Here is an 18267-nt window from a genome sequence, read left to right as displayed (position 1 = left end):
TTGTCATTTTTATTTAATCTGAGCAACAACTTGAGGCAGTTTAATGTTGATTAACGTGGGCAGAATTATTATTATAGTGTTCCCAATGTTAAAAGGATAAAGCCATTGTTTACAAAATTTGGTGAATAAATAACCAAAACATTTATATTTTGTTGTTTTCTTACTGTACCGAAAATGAACCGAACCGTGACCTCTAAACTGAGGTACGTACCGAACCGAAATTTTGGTGTACCGTTACACCCCTAGCGATACGGCAATAGAATATATCACGATTATTTTTTTTACCATGGAATCCGATCTCGATTAATATCACAATGTTTTTTATATTGTTTGACATGTCAGTATAAAAGCATCTTTACTAAAAAAACAAACAAAAAAAACTAGTTGAACATTTCATTAACATACCTCTAGTGCACAACACAAGGACATGAGGTGTGTTGTCTGTGTGCAGGTTGTGTTGTCTGTGTGCAGGTTGTGTTGTCTGTCTGTAGGTTGTGTTGTCTGTGTGCAGGTTGTGTTGTCTGTGTGCAGGTTGTGTTGTCTGTGTGCAGGTTGTGTTGGCCAGCTTTAACGTTGTAGTTTGCTGGCAGACATCACATGTTGTCAAGCTGACATTTTAAAATGGTTTGGTTTAGGCGGAAGCAGGTAAAGGTCCCCAGAAACATGATTTACCCAGGCGACTGTTCTTTCTCCTTATTTTGTCCTAATATCAGGCATGTGATTTGACCACAATGAAAAAGACTGAAAAAACTTCTGGGGGTCTGGAGGACGAAGGCCGTTTTCGAAGTTTGTTTTCCTTGTTTCAAGTTGTTTATGTTTTTGGCGTTTCGCATGTACTTCCAAAGCCTTGAAACCTCGTGATCCGTAGTCAATATTATCATGACACCACGTGCACAAAACCTTTCCGGGACGATCGATTTTCCGAAAAAAAAACACAGGATAAAGTCGTAACTTCCTTCTTCCCAACAGTATCAGTGATTTCCCTTTCCATCCAGTCCCATCGAAACTTATTTTGGACATGTTTATCGATTTCTTTTACTCGTAAAGCGCTCCTTTCTCTCGAGAACCGACATGGTTTACATATGGAAAATGGCCGTAGTAACCATTATGAATGATGACGTTATTAACGTCCTGATTGGTCACAAGGAACATATCGACCAATCAACTACGGCGTAATATAAACTACGTCTCGAATCTTGATTTAGGGTCGGAAAAAAAACGGAAAAACGGGAGATAATTATTTTTTTTCCCCCGAGATTAAAAAAGACGGAATTCCGACTTTAGACGGAAAAATCACATGCCTGTAATATTCTGCGTTAAACAGCAGATTCAGTTTTGTTGGCCGATTCCGTCTGTGATTTCCTTAAGGCGGAAATCTTTGGGTCCCGAAATGTATCGCATACAACAAATGGATGTCAAGTTGTGGAACAGGGGTACACAATCAGTTACACAAGCATATTAGGGATAGGTACCAAACTCACTACTTTTGTTTCAGTACCGACCAAATGTAGTTGTATAACTCTGTACTGATTGACACGCTCTTAAAGCAAGTCATTTTTGAAGAATGGAAGTGCCTTAAGGCAAAGTTTGCTAGGCGACTTTGTTATTATTAAGACGAGTGAAACATTGTTGCGTGATAGAGGGCGAGCCTCAACTAGACACTCTATTAACTTGTCACAATGGCATCTTTTTTGGCAACGTCTGTCCTTCAAAAATCTCCGAAAGGGAGGAATCTTGACTCTCTTACAAAAAAAATTGACAAATGGAGTTGTTATTCTTCTGATGAAGAAATATCTTTTCTTGTTTGAGAGTTGATGATTTGGAGAGGAAGAGCCTCCTTCTGTTTTGTTTATATTTTGATAGACCTCTGCATTGATAAAGACCTCAGCTATGCAGGCGTGCACAGACTCTGCCCGTCGAGGGATGGCTTTACTCAAGGCGTCAGTCAGCATTTTTTACATGTCGGCTAACTTTTTCCTCGCAACACCACGCAGGTATAGCATGCTAACCTAATCCAGCCCACAAACATTGCTCCAGCCATGTAAAACACATTTGATACAAAGTAGGGTGGTTTGTATTTTGTTCATCTGCTGGATCTGGTGGGTCTCTGCCACTCTTGGCCCTAATGCTAGCAGACTGTGACGGCAAGATTAGTTTGTAAAGGCAGATTTTTTTTTTTTTTTTTAATGCATTCTAAAATGCATTAAAAAAAATGTTTAAAAAATACATAAATTAATAATGATTGTGAATGTACAAAGGGACATGGGGGAAAAAAAATTTTTAGAATTTTTTTATCTCCTGCACACGACAAAGTTTCTTGTGCGCACGAGAAACATGTCTAAAAAAATAAATGAATAAATTAAAATTAATTATCCACATATTAATAAAAGGCCGTATCGACCAGCCCTAGTGTGGATATAAATGGACAGTGAAAAACTTTTACGTCTTAAAATTGTGTGATTGTGTGTTTCATTTTAGATTTCGCTAAGTTTTTTCCCCCCCCGTGCCGTGGGATTAACCCTGGATCAAGCACAAAGTGTTTTTCACAAAGATGTCTTGTTTCCTGGTATGTTAATCCCTTTCTTTTCATTTCTGCCGCCACCTCCCAGTTGTCATGTGCTCTCCTGGGGATCACTAATAGTCTTCGGGGTAAATGCTTGCCATCTTTTCTTTCTTTTAAGAAGGCCAATATCTTCTGTGGAACATCGTTGAGCACATATTTCGTTCGCTAAGGTCAATTTTGTACTTTTTTGCTCTTGTTCATTTTAAAAGATGCTTTTGCTCTTGTTCATTTTAAAAGATGCTTTTGCACTTGTTCATTTTAATAGATGCTTTATCCCTCTGCAGTGGACATTTGTGTTTACCTAACAGGGCTATTTTCTTTCCAGAAATATTAGGTTCTGACAAAAAAAAGGGACCAAAAACAAAGGTCCTCTGCAGTGGACACTGCTTGAAATATTGGGCCTTATGAAATCCGTTTTTATTTTATTTTAATTTTTTATAATTTTTTTGTTGTTGGAATTTTCCAATCATTCATACGGAGCCCCTAAAGCAGGGGTCCCCAAACTTTTTTACTCTGGGGCCACATTGGGGTAATACAATTTGGCTGGGGGCAAATATATATATATATATATATATATATATATATATATATATATATATATATATATATATATATATATATATATATATATATATATATATATATATATATATATATATATATATATATATATATATATATATATATATATATATATATATATATATATATATATATATATATATATATATGTGTATATATATATATGTGGATATGTTTAGGCCATGTCACGATACAGGATATACATGTGGATATTTAGCCTTGAATGAACACTTGATGCATATAATCACAGCAGTATGATGATTCTATGTGTCTACATTAAAACATTCTTCTTCATACTGCATTAATATATGCTACTTTTAAAGGCCTACTGAAATGATTTTTTTTTATTCAAACGGGAATAGCAGATCCATTCTATGTGTCATACTTGATCATTTCGCGATATTGCCATATTTTTGCTGAAAGGATTTAGTAGAGAAAATCGACGATAAAGTTCGCAACTTTTGCTCGCTGATAAAAAAAAAGCCTTGCCTGTAGCGGAAGTAGCGTGACGTCACAGGAGCTAGTATTCCTCACAATTCCCCGTTGTTTACAATGGAGCGAGAGAGATTCGGACCGACAAAGTGATGATTACCCCATTAATTTGAGCCAGGATGAAAGATTCGTAGATGAGGAACATGAGAGTGAAGGACTAGAGTGCAGTGCAAGACATATCTTTTTTCGCTCTGACCGTAACTTAGGTACAAGCTGGCTCATTGGATTCCACACTCTCTCCTTTTTCTATTGTGGATCACAGATTTGTATGTTAAACCACCTGGGATACTATATCCTCTTGAAAATGAGAGTCGAGAACGTGAAATGGACATTCAGTGCCTTTTATCTCCACGACAATACATCGGCGAAATGCTTAAACTACGAGCTAACGTGATAGCATCGTGCTTTAACTGCATATAGAAACAAAAGAAATAAACCCCTGACTGGAAGGATAGATAGAAAATCAACAATACTATTAAACCGTGGACATGTAAATACACGGTTAATGCTTTCCAGGCTGGCGAAGGTTAACAATGCTGTGCTAACGACGCCATTGAAGCTAACTTAGCAACCGGACTGCACAGAGCTATGCTAAAAACATTAGCTCTCCACCTACGCCAGCCAGCCCTCATCTGCTCATCAACACCCGTGCTCACCTGCGTTCCAGCGATCGGCAGAAGGACGAAGGACTTCACCCGATGCGTTTGGCGGCCCGGAGACGTAGGAAGTCAAGGTGAGGTCGGCGGCTAGCGCGGCTAGCGCTCCAACAAAGTCCTCCTGGTTGTGTTGCTGTAGTCCGCTGCTAATACACCGATCCCACCTACAACTGTCTTCTTTGCAGCCTTCATTGTTCATTAAACAAATTGCAAAAGATGTCCAGAATACTGTGGAATTATGAAATGAAAACAGAGCTTTTTGTATAGGATTCTACGGGGTACCATAACTTCCGTTACTCGGACTTCGTCACGCGCATACGTCATCATACCGCGACGTTTCAGCCGGATATTTCCCGGGAAATTTTAAATGTCACTTTATAAGTTAACCCGGCCGTATTGGCATGTGTTGCAATGTTAAGATTTCATCATTGATATATAAACTATCAGACTGCGTGGTCGCTAGTAGTACTTTCAGTAGGCCTTTAACATTGTACTGCATGTACTGCACCAGCATGACTATTAACATTGATACGCAAGAGGAAATATCCAAAGCCAATCCCTTTTAGACCAACCCACAAGTCACACATTTCACTGGATTTGAAGCAAGTCTGCCAGAGCTTTGATCACCACAACAATGACTTTCTAAGGAAAAAACAGCAACAAGGCGGTGCTTGCCCGGCAGCCGCCCCGGGCGATACACACCAGCTCGGGAGGATTTAGATTTTTAGTCTCCTTGTCCATGTTTACACCTTCAGGCCTTATATTCTCCTTGTGGGATTTTGACAAATTGTACCTCACATAGCTCTGGGAGATATGACGACACATATTGTGGGTAGGGATGTCCGATAATGGCTTTTTGCCGATATCCGATATGCCGATATTGTCCAACTCTTTAATTACGATATCAACAGATACCGATATCAACCGATATATACAGTCGTGGAATTAACACATTATTATGCCTAATTTGGACAACCAGGTATGGTGAAGATAAGGTACTTTTTTAAAAAATGAATCAAATAAAATAAGATAAATAAATTAAAAACATTTTCTTGAATAAAAAAGAAAGTAAAACAATATCAAAACAGTTACATAGAAACTAGTAATTAATGAAAATGAGTCAAATGAAGTGTTAAAGGTTAGTACTATTAGTGGAGCAGCAGCACGCACAATCATGTGTGCTTACGGACTGTATCCCTTGCAGACTGTATTGATATATATTGATATATAATGTAGGAACCAGAATATTGATAACAGAAAGAAATGGGGGGAGGGAGGTTTTTTGGGTTGGTGCACTAATTGTAAGTGTATCTTGTGTTTTTTATGTGGATTTAATAAAAAAAAAACAACAACAAAAAAAAAAAACGATACTGATAATAAAAAAAACGATACCGATAATTTCCGATATTACATTTTAACGCATATATCGGCGGATAATATCGGCAGGCCGATATTATCGGACATCTCTAGTTAGTACTATTAGTGGAGCAGCAGCACGCACAATCATGTGTGCTTACGGACTGTATCCCTTGCAGACTGTATTGATATATATTGATATATAATGTAGGAACCAGAATATTGATAACAGAAAGAAATGGGGGAGGGAGGTTTTTTGGGTTGGTGCACTAATTGTAAGTGTATCTTGTGTTTTTTATGTGGATTTAATAAAAACAAAAAAAACAAAAAAACAAAAAAAAACGATACTGATAATAAAAAAAACGATACCGATAATTTCCGATATTACATTTTAACGCATTTATCGGCGGATAATATCGTCAGACCGATATTATCGGACATCTCTAAATGTGGGCACCATAGGAAAATGTCTAATCGTGCCATTTCTATTTTCATCCTTCCAAGTGACAGGCTGTATTTTGTCCATAGGGCTTGTGCCATCAGAGGATTCATAGTAACAACAATAATTGCACATTCACTAAGTGTATTTGGTGTCAAACGGGAGAGAAAACAATATTTTCTTACAAAGAAAAGGTCGCGTTGACGTGTAGGCCATACTTGCCAACCCTCACAGTGTTTCCCATAAACTGCCAAGATACCTGTGGCGGCGTGGGCGTGGCTATGGGCGTGGTCACCATGACATCATCGAGTAATTTGCATAATTTATGACAATATGATTTTCTCTAAAAAGGCTCAAAAAATGTATACTTACTAATTAATAATAACAGTTTGGTTTTAAACATCCATCCATTTTACAATATAATTACAACACTTTATGTACATATTTATATACAGATTTGAACAATAAGTTATTCACTGAAATATATTTATTAATTGTGGTTCTTACAAAAAATATATCTTATAAAAATATAAAAGCTAAAATGTCTCTTAAAGCTCTGCCCCTTTAATTAGTGCATACTAAATAATTTAACTTTAGCCTACTACTACAAGCATATTATTTACCAGCAACATAAAGTGAAACAGAGGCAGAGGTGTCCTGCCACAAATAAACAGAAAACAGTAGTGGTGGTAGATAGACACAAAGCTTCATCAAACATCTGATCCACTGAACAAAGAGCTCCAAAAATCTTGACCCTACACTTCTCTTTTGTAAAGTAAATGTGAACAGCCGATATGGGCATCTACATCAACTATATGATTTGCCTGAGAAGCTGGACAGGACAAAAAATAAAATTTAAAAAAATTTAAAAAATTTTTGTGGCGGCCTTAATGCTTTCGTGGCGGGCCGCAACAAATAAATGAATGTGTGGGAAACACTGCATTTAATATCCTTTACTTTTCTCTTCTTTGTATATAATTTAGTTTCGCATGTCTCGTGACACTTTTCAGATAGTTGTTTGTGTGCCATGTTGTTCCAGACCACAGCAAACATTACTAACAATCTTGCCAAAGATTGTAATAAATCTGTTAAAAGAAGACAGCCTGTCGTTTCCTTTAACTTGAACACACACATCTAAACTAGGGATGTCCGATAATGGCTTTTTGCCGATATCCGATATTGTCCAACTCTTCAATTACCGATACCGATATCAACCGATACCGATATCAACCGATATATGCAGTCGTGGAATTAACACATTATTATGCCTAATTTGGACAACCAGGTATGGTGAAGATAAGGTACTTTTTTAAAAAATTAGTAAAATAAGATAAATAAATTAAAAACATTTTCTTGAATAAAAGAGCAAGTACAACAATATAAAAACAGTTACATAGAAACTAGTAATGAATGAAAATGAGTAAAATTAACTGTTAAAGGTTAGTACTATTAGTGGAGCAGCAGCACGCACAATCATGTGTGCTTACGGACTGTATCCCTTGCAGACTGTATTGATATATATTGATATATAATGTAGGAACCAGAATATTGATAACAGAAAGAAACAACCCTTTTGTGTGAATGAGTGTAAATGGGGGAGGGAGGTTTTTTTGGGTTGGTGCACTAATTGTAAGTGTATCTTGTGTTTTTTATGTTGATTTAATAAAAAATTTAAAAAAAATAAAAACAAAAACCAATACAGATAATAAAAAAACCGATACCGATCATTTCCGATATTACATTTTAACGCATTTATCGGCCGATATTATCGGACATCCCTAATCTAAACCCTTGACCAGTCATTTCCAGGAGTTACCTCACCTTCTGAGTAGCATCTGATTTACTAATGGTTTCTAATGTTGTAAAAATGTGTAGAATAAATATTACATTTCAACATTTCTGTCATCGAAGATTTGCTTCAGCCTGCGACACAGTCATTTTGATAGTAGGCTAAAATAGCTAATATAGATACTTACGTCACGTATTGTATTTTTTGCAGCTCCAAGCAGATTTGTTTTTTCTATTTTTGGTCCAATATTGCTCTTTCAACGTTTTGGATTGCCGACCCCCGGCCTAGCCCTACTTCTGCTACCGTATTTCCTTGAATTGGTATTCGCATGCCTAGAATTACAGCCGGGTCAAACTCGTTTCGCAAAATAATTAGCGCATGCTTGGCACTTCCGCCGGGTCAAACATGAGTCATTAAATGACTCCCGCCTCCTGGTGGTAGAGGGCGCTAGTGATCCTTCTTGCGACTGCTGGTACTACAGAAGAAGACAACAGCAACAATAGTGCGCAGCCATTTATTTTACCATGGAGGATTACATATCTAAAATAAAACAGTTGTCTAAACTGGACTTTCAATCGAAGCAGGAGGTAATACTTAAAGGAAGATCTCCATCGAGACAGAGAGACTTTTAAAACTGAAGAAAGATAAGGAAGACTTCTATATCGATGCTTTTCTTCAAAAGGAGCTGGCATGGACTCGTTTATACCTAAAGGTAAGACCATAATAACGTTTTTTTTTATTAAATGTGCTTTTCATGATAAGGCAAGCGCCGGAGTGAGAAGAGCTTTTAAAATAATTACCGCATGCATGGCAATCTCGCCTGCTTTTGGTAAACGCAGGGGTGAGAAGAGGTTTTAAATTAATTAGCGCCCCTGCGGCTATTCAAGGAAATACGGTATATGAAGAATCTTTAATGTGACTGGGCCTTTATTTCCATTCTTTGTGTCCATGTTAACACGGCTATTATAAAAAGGAGGCAGATAAGGATTTACCTTGCCAAAGTGAACAGGATGCTTGGCGAAAACAAGGCTATAGTCCATGAGATCCACTAATTACAGGCCAGTCGTGGAGGTTTAGAATAACCTCCCGCCCGCAAACTTTCTGCTGGGTTGCAGTCTCCGGCAGCAAGAATGTGCCATCCAAAACCTTCCTCCGCAGAATAAAAATGTACAAATTCCACACTTCCAAGTACAACGCAGCCCGCACTGTAATATTTTTAGCGTACAAAGTATGCGCAGATGTTCGCCCCGGACTAAAATTACAAAGCGAGCGCCGCACCAGGAAATAACGACACCGGGACGTGTCCAGCTGCAAGGGAGGGAGAGAGAAGATTTGAAGGAAGTGTTCACACTGCAATGGTGGGAGTCCTAATCACAGGGGGAGAGTCTTTAATCATGTGGACAGAGGGCTTGTCTCGCTACGGTGATAATTGAGGGACCTTTGCCATGAGTACACAAGAGGCCGAGTGGCTGGCCTGTCGTGGCCCGCTAAGCCCAAATGTACCGAGCCAAGCCAGGCCGGGCTTCCCGCGGACCCGCTTAGTCAATAGCGGGGGGAACCGGGCACAATGCACAGCTTTGACGCTAAGCTAATCAGGCCCGAGCTTTGGGACACGTCGAGAGAAAAAAACAGGAGCTCCCAAAAAACGGGACTATTTGACTGGCGACACGCGGGACAAATTCTAATTTAAAGGCCTACTGAAAGCCACTACTAGCGACCACGCAGTCTGATAGTTTATATATCAATGATGAAATCTTAACATTGCAATACATGCCAATACGGCCGGGTTAACTTATAAAGTGACATTTAAAATTTCCCGGGAAATATCCGGCTGAAACGTCGCGGTATGATGACGTATGCGCGTGACGAAGTCAGTTTAACGGAAGTTATGGTACCCCGTAGAATCCTATACAAAAAGCTCTGTTTTCATTTCATAATTCCACAGTATTCCGGACATCTTTTGCAATTTGTTTAATGAACAATGAAGGCTGCAAAGAAGACAGTTGTAGGTGGGATCAGTGTATTAGCAGCGGACTACAGCAACACAACCAGGAGGACTTTGTTGGAGAGCAGACGCGCTAGCCGCCGACCTCACCTTGACTTCCTACGTCTCCGGGCCGCCAAACGCATCGGGTGAAGTCCTTCGTCCTTCCACCGATCGCTGGAACGCAGGTGAGCACGGGTGTTGATGAGCAGATGTTTTTAGCATAGCTCTGTGCGGTCCGGTTGCTAAGTTGCTAAGTTAGCTTCAATGGCGTCGTTAGCAACAGCATTGTTAACCTTCGCCAGCCTGGAAAGCATTAACCGTGTATTTACATGTCCACGGTTTAATAGTATTGTTGATTTTCTATCTATCCTTCCAGTCAGGGGTTTGTTTTTTTTGTTTCTATATGCAGTTAAAGCATGATGCTATCACGTTAGCTCGTAGCTAAAGCGTTTCGCCGATGTATTGTCGTGGAGATAAAAGGCACTGAATGTCCATTTCGCGTTCTCGACTCTCATTTTCAAGAGGATATAGTATCCCAGGTGGTTTAAAATACAAATCTGTGATCTACAATAGAAAAAGGAGAGTGTGGAATCCAATGAGCCAGCTTGTACCTAAGTTACGGTCAGAGCGAAAAAAAATTTTTTATTTCACTGCATTCTAGTCCGTCACTCTCACTTTCCTCGTCCACGAATCTTTCATCCTCGCTCAAATTAATGGGGAAATTGTCGCTTTCTCGGTCCGAATCTCTCTCACTTCATGCGGCCATCATTGTAAACAATAGGGAACTTTGCGTATATGTTCAATTGATTACGTCACGCTACTTCCGGTACAGGCAAGCCTTTTTTTTATCAGATACCAAAAGTTGCGATCTTTATCGTCGATGTTCTATACTAAATCCTTTCAGCAAAAATGTGGCAATATCGCGAAATGATTAAGTATGACACATAGAATAGATCCGCTATCCCCGTTTGAATAAAAAAAAATTTATTTCAGTAGTTAAGCAACAACTGTGTGGTACTACTTTTTTTTGCGGTTTGCTTTTCATCCATCTTCCGCTTGTATTCATCGTGTATCTCCTTATGATTCTTGAAGAGGTGGGACATCAAATTGCTCGTATTAAAAAGGAAGACGTCTCGGTTCCTCCACGCATAAACAACTTTTTGCAGTCATTGCAAAATTGCCAGTTTTTTATCCGTCAGAGACACTTTAAAATAATCCCAGATAGGGATGTCCGATAATGGCTTTTTGCCAATATCCGATATTCCGATATTGTCCAACTCTTTAATTACCGATACCGATATCAACCGATATATGCAGTCGTGGAATTAACACATTATTATGCCTAATTTGGACAACCAGGTATGGTGAAGATAAGGTACTTTTTAAAAAAATTAGTAAAATAAGATAAATAAATTAAAAACATTTTCTTGAATAAAAAAGAAAGTACAACAATATAAAATCAGTTACATAGAAACTAGTAATTAATGAAAATGAGTCAAATTAACTGTTAAAGGTTAGTACTATTAGTGGAGCAGCAGCACGCACAATCATGTGTGCTTACGGACTGTATCCCTTGCAGACTGTATTGATATATATTGATATATAATGTAGGAAGCAGAATATTAATAACAGAAAGAAACAACCCTTTTGTGTGAATGAGTGTAAATGGGGGAGGGAGGTTTTTTGGGTTGGTGCACTAATTGTAAGTGTATCTTGTGTTTTTATGTTGATTTAATAAAAAAACAAAAACAAAAAAAGATACCGATACCGATAATAAAAAAAATGATACCGATAATTTCCGATATTACATTTTAATGCATATATCGGCCGACATCTCTAATCCCAGACCATGTCGTCAGTCAGTCACCGAGCGAGCGAGCTGGCTTGTTAGCCACGGCTACAGCACCGGCAACAACACACTCCCGTCGTTGTTATGCTGCGCTCGCGACGGTTTGATGAGGTCATCAAGCGTCGCCAGCAAACCTCTCATGCTGCAGTCGTGCTGCCACTCCTGTGTTGTGTGTGGGAGAGTGGATGGGGGAGGGGCTGCTGACTGGGAGACGCAACAGCGGCGTTTTGAAAAGTCATTCATTTTACTTTTTGAAACGGATACCGATCATTTCCGATATTCCATTTTAAAGCATTTATCGGCCGATAATATCTCTAATCCCAATGTTCCATTAACAGTTCAGCTCAACTGAAAAGTAAAGACGCCCTATGGCTGGTTTAAAAAAAAAAAAAAAAGTATATATATAAAAAAAAAAACGATTCTATCTAACCCCCCAAGGGGAAGGATTCAAGCTCTTCAAAAACACAATAGAGACCACCGGCCCCACTATTCTGGTCCTAAGACCCTCCAGTCCCCCAGCACGGCTTTTTGGTTCACCTTTCATCCGCCTCTTTAAACCTCTGAGTGAAAGGAAAATAGGTAGTGGCATGTCAAAGCATTAAAGAGGAACAACCGTGGAGTTTAGATTCCAGGAGAGACCAACGGCAGCTCTTGTTACTCCCAGTTGAACCTTGCAAATCAGAGCCCATGGAAGGTTCCTGGCAAACCTCATAGGAATCTAAAGCTATTGTCACGTATATACAATACAAAAATAAACAGAAACATCTCAAATGAAAGCACTGTACAAAACACAATAAATGAATATGAGAACATCTCATGTTGGCTCTGCAGAGAAAATGATGACTTCATGTGCGTGTTTTGACCCTCCACTTTGCTGCAGTGGTTAAGCGCAACAATTCATTTGTTTGTTTTTAAAGGTCTAAACAACCTCGCGCCAACATATCTCTCCGACCTCCTTCAGCCTTACTGCCCCACCCGATCCCTAAGATCAGCCGATCAGCTGCTACTGACGGTCCCAAACACAAGGCGGAAGCTTAGAGGTGACAGAGCTTTCGCTGCTGCTGCTCCCAAGCTCTGGAACGACCTACCTCTGAGTGTTAGACAAGCCTCCTCTCTTCCTGTTTTTAAATCTCTCTTAAAAACATACTTTTATTCCATGGCTTTTAACACTGAGTGATATCCATCCTGCAATGAATACACCTGCTGTCAACCTGTTTTTATGTTTTTATATTTTATTTATTTATTTTTTATCGTGTTCTGTTTGTGTTGTGTTTGCTCGGTTCTCGTATTATTTTAACCTGCCCATTGTACAGCACTTTGGCTACCCCTGTGGTCAATTTTAAATGTGCTTTATAAATAAAGTTGATTTGATTTGATTCAAGTCTTACACAAGTACATGCGTATACATTTTTTTAAATCCAAAAAGGTCAGACGAAGACCAAATTAAAACCCAAATATGAACATATGAACACATTTTATAAATAATTATAGTATTGCAAGCAGAAAACAATGTACAAATACATATAAATGATAAATAAAATGGACAAATTGACATTTTTACTGAAGACTGTTGGCGAAGAGAGCGGAGGGGTAAGCCACATGGGTGCTACTTTATTAGGAGTTCATGTAATATTGTTGGCCGCCTTCTTTATCAAAGTGCTGGCACTCAACTTTCTTTGGCCCCCACGGTGGCTTTTTTTTGCAGTCATTAGTTGTTAAAAAAAAAAAAAAAAAAAGGTTTAGCAGTATGAAAAGCAGGGCAACATTTAAGGGCCACATTTAAAAAACACTTTAGGACCAATGTCTTGGAAAAATAGATCACTCTTCAATCAACACAGTAGTTAATACTATGATTATTAGGGATGTCCGATAATATCGGCCGATAAATGCGTTAAAATGTAATATCGGAAATTATCGGTATCGTTTTTTTTATTATCTGTATCGTGTTTTTTTTTTTTTTTTTTTTAAATTAAATCAACATAAAAAACACAAGATACACTTAACCTCCCTCCCCCCATTTCTTTCTGTTATCAATATTCTGTTTCCTACATTATATATCAATATATATCAATACAGTCTGCAAGGGATACAGTCCGTAAGCACACATGATTGTGCGTGCTGCTGCTCCACTAATAGTACTAACCTTTAACAGTTAATTTTACTCATTTTCATTCATTACTAGTTTCTATGTAACTGTTTTTATATTGTTTTACTTTCTTTTTTATTCAAGAAAATGTTTTTAATTTAGTTATCTTATTTTATTAATATTTTTAAAAAGTACCTTATCTTCACCATACATGGTTGTCCAAATTAGGCATAATAATGTGTTAATTCCATGACTGTATATATCGGTTGATATCGGTAATTAAAGTTGGACAATATTGGATATCGGCAAAAAAAGCCATTATCGGACATCCCTGTTGAATGACCAAACCAGGAGTCAGCAACCTTTTTGAAAGCAAGAGCTACTTCTTGGGTAGTGATTAATGCGAAGGGCTACCAGTTTGATACACACTTCAATAAATTGCCAGAAATAGCCAATTTGCTCAATTTACCTTTAACTCTATGTTATTATTAATAATTAATGATATTTACACTTAATTGAACGGTTTAAAAGAGGAGAAAACACGAAAAAAATGACAATTAAATTTTGAAACATAGTTTATCTTCAATTTCGACTCTTTAAAATTCAAAATTCAACCGAAAAAAAGAAGAGAAAAACTAGCTAATTTGAATCTTTTTGAAAAAATTAAAAAAATAATTTATGGAACATCATTAGTAATTTTTCCTGATTAAGATTAATTTTAGAATTTTGATGACATGTTTTAAATAGGTTAAAATCCAATCTGCACTTTGTTAGAATATATAACAAATTGGACCAAGCTATATTTCTAACAAAGACAAATCATTATTTCTTCTAGATTTTCCAGAACAAAAATTTTAAAAGAAATTCAAAAGACTTTGAAATGAGATTTAAATTTGATTCTACAGATTTTCTAGATTTGCCAGAATAATTTTTTTGAATTTTAATCATAAGTTTGAAGAAATATTTCACAAATATTCTTCATCGAAAAAACAGAAGCTAAAATGAAGAAATTAAATTAAAAATGTATTTATCATTATTTACAATAAAAAAACAAAACATTTACTTGAACATTGATTTAAATTGTCAGGAAAGAAGAGGAAGGAATTTAAAAGGTAAAAAGGTATATGTGTTTAAAAATCCTAAAATCACTTTTAAGGTTGTATTTTTTCTCTAAAATTGTCTTTCTGAAAGTTATAAGAAGCAAAGTAAAAAAAATGTATGAATTTATTTAAACAAGTGAAGACCAAGAGTTTAAAATATTTTCTTGGATTTTCAAATTCTATTTGAGTTTTGTCTCTCTTAATTAAAAATGTCGGGCAAAGCGAGACCAGCTTGCTAGTAAATAAATACAATTTAAAAAATAGAGGCAGCTCACTGGTAAGTGCTGCTATTTGAGCTATTTTTAGAACAGGCCAGCGGGCTACTCATCTGGTCCTTACGGGCTACCTGGTGCCCGCGGGCACCGCGTTGGTGACCCCTGGACCAGACTCTCTACAATCCCTAATGAGGAGTTTAAAAAAAAACAACTTTTGAAATATAAACGCATTTCCGACACATGTTATGGCGCGGCAAGAATCCAAGTATAAAACAGACCCACTTTAAGAAGATTGTAGCCGCTGACCTGCTTTGAATGCAGATCAAAGTTAACCCGCTCGACACGCATGACCGACAGGTGTCACGGGAAGCACGTAAACGCAACACTTGGAAAAAGTCCTCCAGCGCCACTTCACGGGATTGTCTCGTCTGCTCGCCGCAGGGAACACGCAGAGAACCTGACCTGACCTGACCAACACACTGCGGCGCTTTATTGTTGTGGTCGGGAACGACAAACTAAACTAGTTTGTGTATTCCATTGAAAGAACGTGCGTGAGGAGACGGTGGAAAGCTTACCCGATGCAAGGTGCCTGCGTTGTCGGACTTGAACGCAACACGGCGAATCCTCCTCGGTCCTCTCGTTCCGGTTCTCGCTTGGACTGCGGGGTCCGGGGCGGGGGGGGGAGTTTTTAGTCCACCTGTGCAGGTCCAAGAAGTCCAAGCACCCGGCCAAAGAACTCCTCTTTGTACTTGTCCGCTCCCGGCTGCAACTTGTGGAGCGTCGCGCATGCGCACTGGACTCGGCCTGGCTAGTGAGGCCCGCCCCCATAGACATCTTTATACGTAGGCGCAGCTGCTGTGACGCCGGAAATTGGGCCGCCATCTTGAAGTGGTGATGAGCAGCCTAAACTGACAGTTGACAGGTACAAAACAAAAGATGGTGTTCAGCGTTTTTTGAACATAGGAATCGGGGGATTACTTTTCACAAGTAAGATTTCAACATTAACGTGCTATTGGTTGTATTTTGTGAAAAGAATATTACCACAGAGTTGAGAAGGAACAAAGATCTTCAATAGTACTGAAATCGTAGTCGCTAGCAAACAAGAGTGTGACCATAATAGAATTGCCTGGCAATTAAATTAATTACATTTAAAGGCCTACTGAAAGCCACTGCTAGCGACTACGCAGTCTGATAGTTTATATATCAATGATGAAATCTTAACATTGCAACACATGCCAATACGGCCGGGTTAACTTAAAAGTGACATTTTAAATTTCCCCCTAAACTTCCGGTTGAAAACGTCTATGTATGATGACGTATGCGCGTGACATCAATGGTTGAAACTAGGGATGTCCGATAATGGCTTTTTGCCGATATCCGATATTCCGTTATTGTCCAACTCTTTAATTACCGATACCGATATCAACCGATACCGATATCAACCGATATATACAGTCGTGGAATTAACACATTATTATGTCTAATTTGGACAACCAAGTATGGTGAAGATAAGGTACTTTTAAAAAAAATTATAAAATAAAATAAGATAAATAAATTAAAAACATTTTCTTGAATAAAAAAGAAAGTAAAACAATATAAAAACAGTTACAGAGAAACTAGTAATTAATGAAAATGAGTAACATTAAGTGTTAAAGGTTAGTACTATTAGTGGAGCAGCAGCACGCACAATCATGTGTGCTTACGGACTGTATCCCTTGCAGACTGTATTGATATATATTGATATATAATGTAGGAACCAGAATATTAATAACAGAAAGAAACAACCCTTTTTTGTGAATGAGGAGGGAGGTTTTTTGGGTTGGTGCATTAATTGTAAGTGTATCTTGTGTTTTTTATGTTGATTTAATTTAAAAAAAAAAAAAAAAAAAAAACGATACCGATAATAAAAAAACCTATACCGATAATTTCCGATATTACATTTTAACGCATTTATCCCTAGTTGAAACGGAAGTATTGGGACACATTGTATCCAATACAAAAAGCTCTGTTTTTATCGCAAAATTCCACAGTATTCTGGACATCTGTGTTGGTGAATCTTTTGCAATTTGTTTAATGAACAATGGAGACTGCAAAGAAGAAAGCTGTAGGTGGGATCGGTGTATTAGCGGCTGGCTGCAGCAACACAACCAGGAGGACTTTGAGGTGGATAGCAGACGCGCTATCCGACGCTAGCCGCCGACCGCATCGGTGATCGGGTGAAGTCCTTCGTCGCGCCGTCGATCGCTGGAACGCAGGTGAGCACGGGTGTTGATGAGCAGATGAGGGCTGGCTGGCGTAGGTGGAGCGGCAAAGTTTTTAGCATAGCTCTGTGAGGTCCCGTTGCTAAGTTAGCTTCAAAGGCGTCGTTAGCAACAGCATTGTTAAGCTTCGCCAGGCTGGAAAGCATTAACCATGTAGTTACATGTCCATGGTTTAATAGTACTGTTGATTTTCTGTCTATCCTTCCAGTCAGGGGTTTATTTCTTTTGTTTCTATCCACATTTAAGCATGATGCTATCACGTTAGCGCCGTAGCTAAAGAGCTTCGCCGATGTATTGTCGTAGAGATAAAAGTCACTGTGAATGTCCATTTCGCGTTCTAGACTCTCATTTTCAAGAGGATATTTCAGCAAAAATATGGCAATATCGCGAAATGATCAAGTATGACACATAGAATGGATCTGCTATCCCCGTTTAAATAAAAAAAAAAATCATTTCAGTAGGCCTTTAAAAATGTCATACTTGAATAACATAAAGTTGAAATAAATGATGAAGATAAAGATTGTAAAAGCCAACAGGGAGTAAAAGTTAGGACCACAGTCCAGATTGTGTAGGGGGGTAATATATGTTAGCTAACTAGACCAGGGGTCGGCAACCCAAAATGCTGAAAGAGCCACATTGGACCAAAAATACATCTGTCTGGAGCCGCCAAAAAACAAAAGCCTTATATAAGTGTTATAATGAAGGCAACACATGATGTAAGTGTCTATATTAGCTGTATTAGCCTACTATCAAAGGCTGACGCAAGTCTTCATTGACATTAATGTTGTATTTTAATTTTTATTCTACGCATTTTTGCAACACTGGAACTCATTAGTAAAATGGAGGCTTCTCACAGGATGAGGAAATCCTGGATATTACTGGCTTATAATGA

General features: G+C 38.1%; 1 protein-coding gene across 2 annotated transcripts in view; it reads right to left on the bottom strand.

Annotated features, from left to right (window-relative positions):
• The window catches only part of kank1a (KN motif and ankyrin repeat domains 1a), a 453264-nt gene extending 437333 nt beyond the window's left edge, over positions 1-15931 (bottom strand). The window contains exon 1 of one of the 2 annotated variants that reach the window (XM_062024419.1): positions 15690-15931. The gene's annotated coding sequence lies outside the window, so the exon portion shown is untranslated. The remainder of the gene's footprint in view (positions 1-15689) is intronic. The other variant, XM_062024418.1, reaches the window with a different exon arrangement.
• Positions 15932-18267: the final 2336 nt, after the last annotated feature.

Source organism: Entelurus aequoreus, linkage group LG17 (genome assembly GCF_033978785.1).
Source record: "Entelurus aequoreus isolate RoL-2023_Sb linkage group LG17, RoL_Eaeq_v1.1, whole genome shotgun sequence".
Lineage (NCBI taxonomy): Eukaryota > Metazoa > Chordata > Actinopteri > Syngnathiformes > Syngnathidae > Entelurus > Entelurus aequoreus.
Note: the sequence above shows the minus strand (reverse complement) of the source record. Positions and strands in the feature narration are given on the sequence as shown.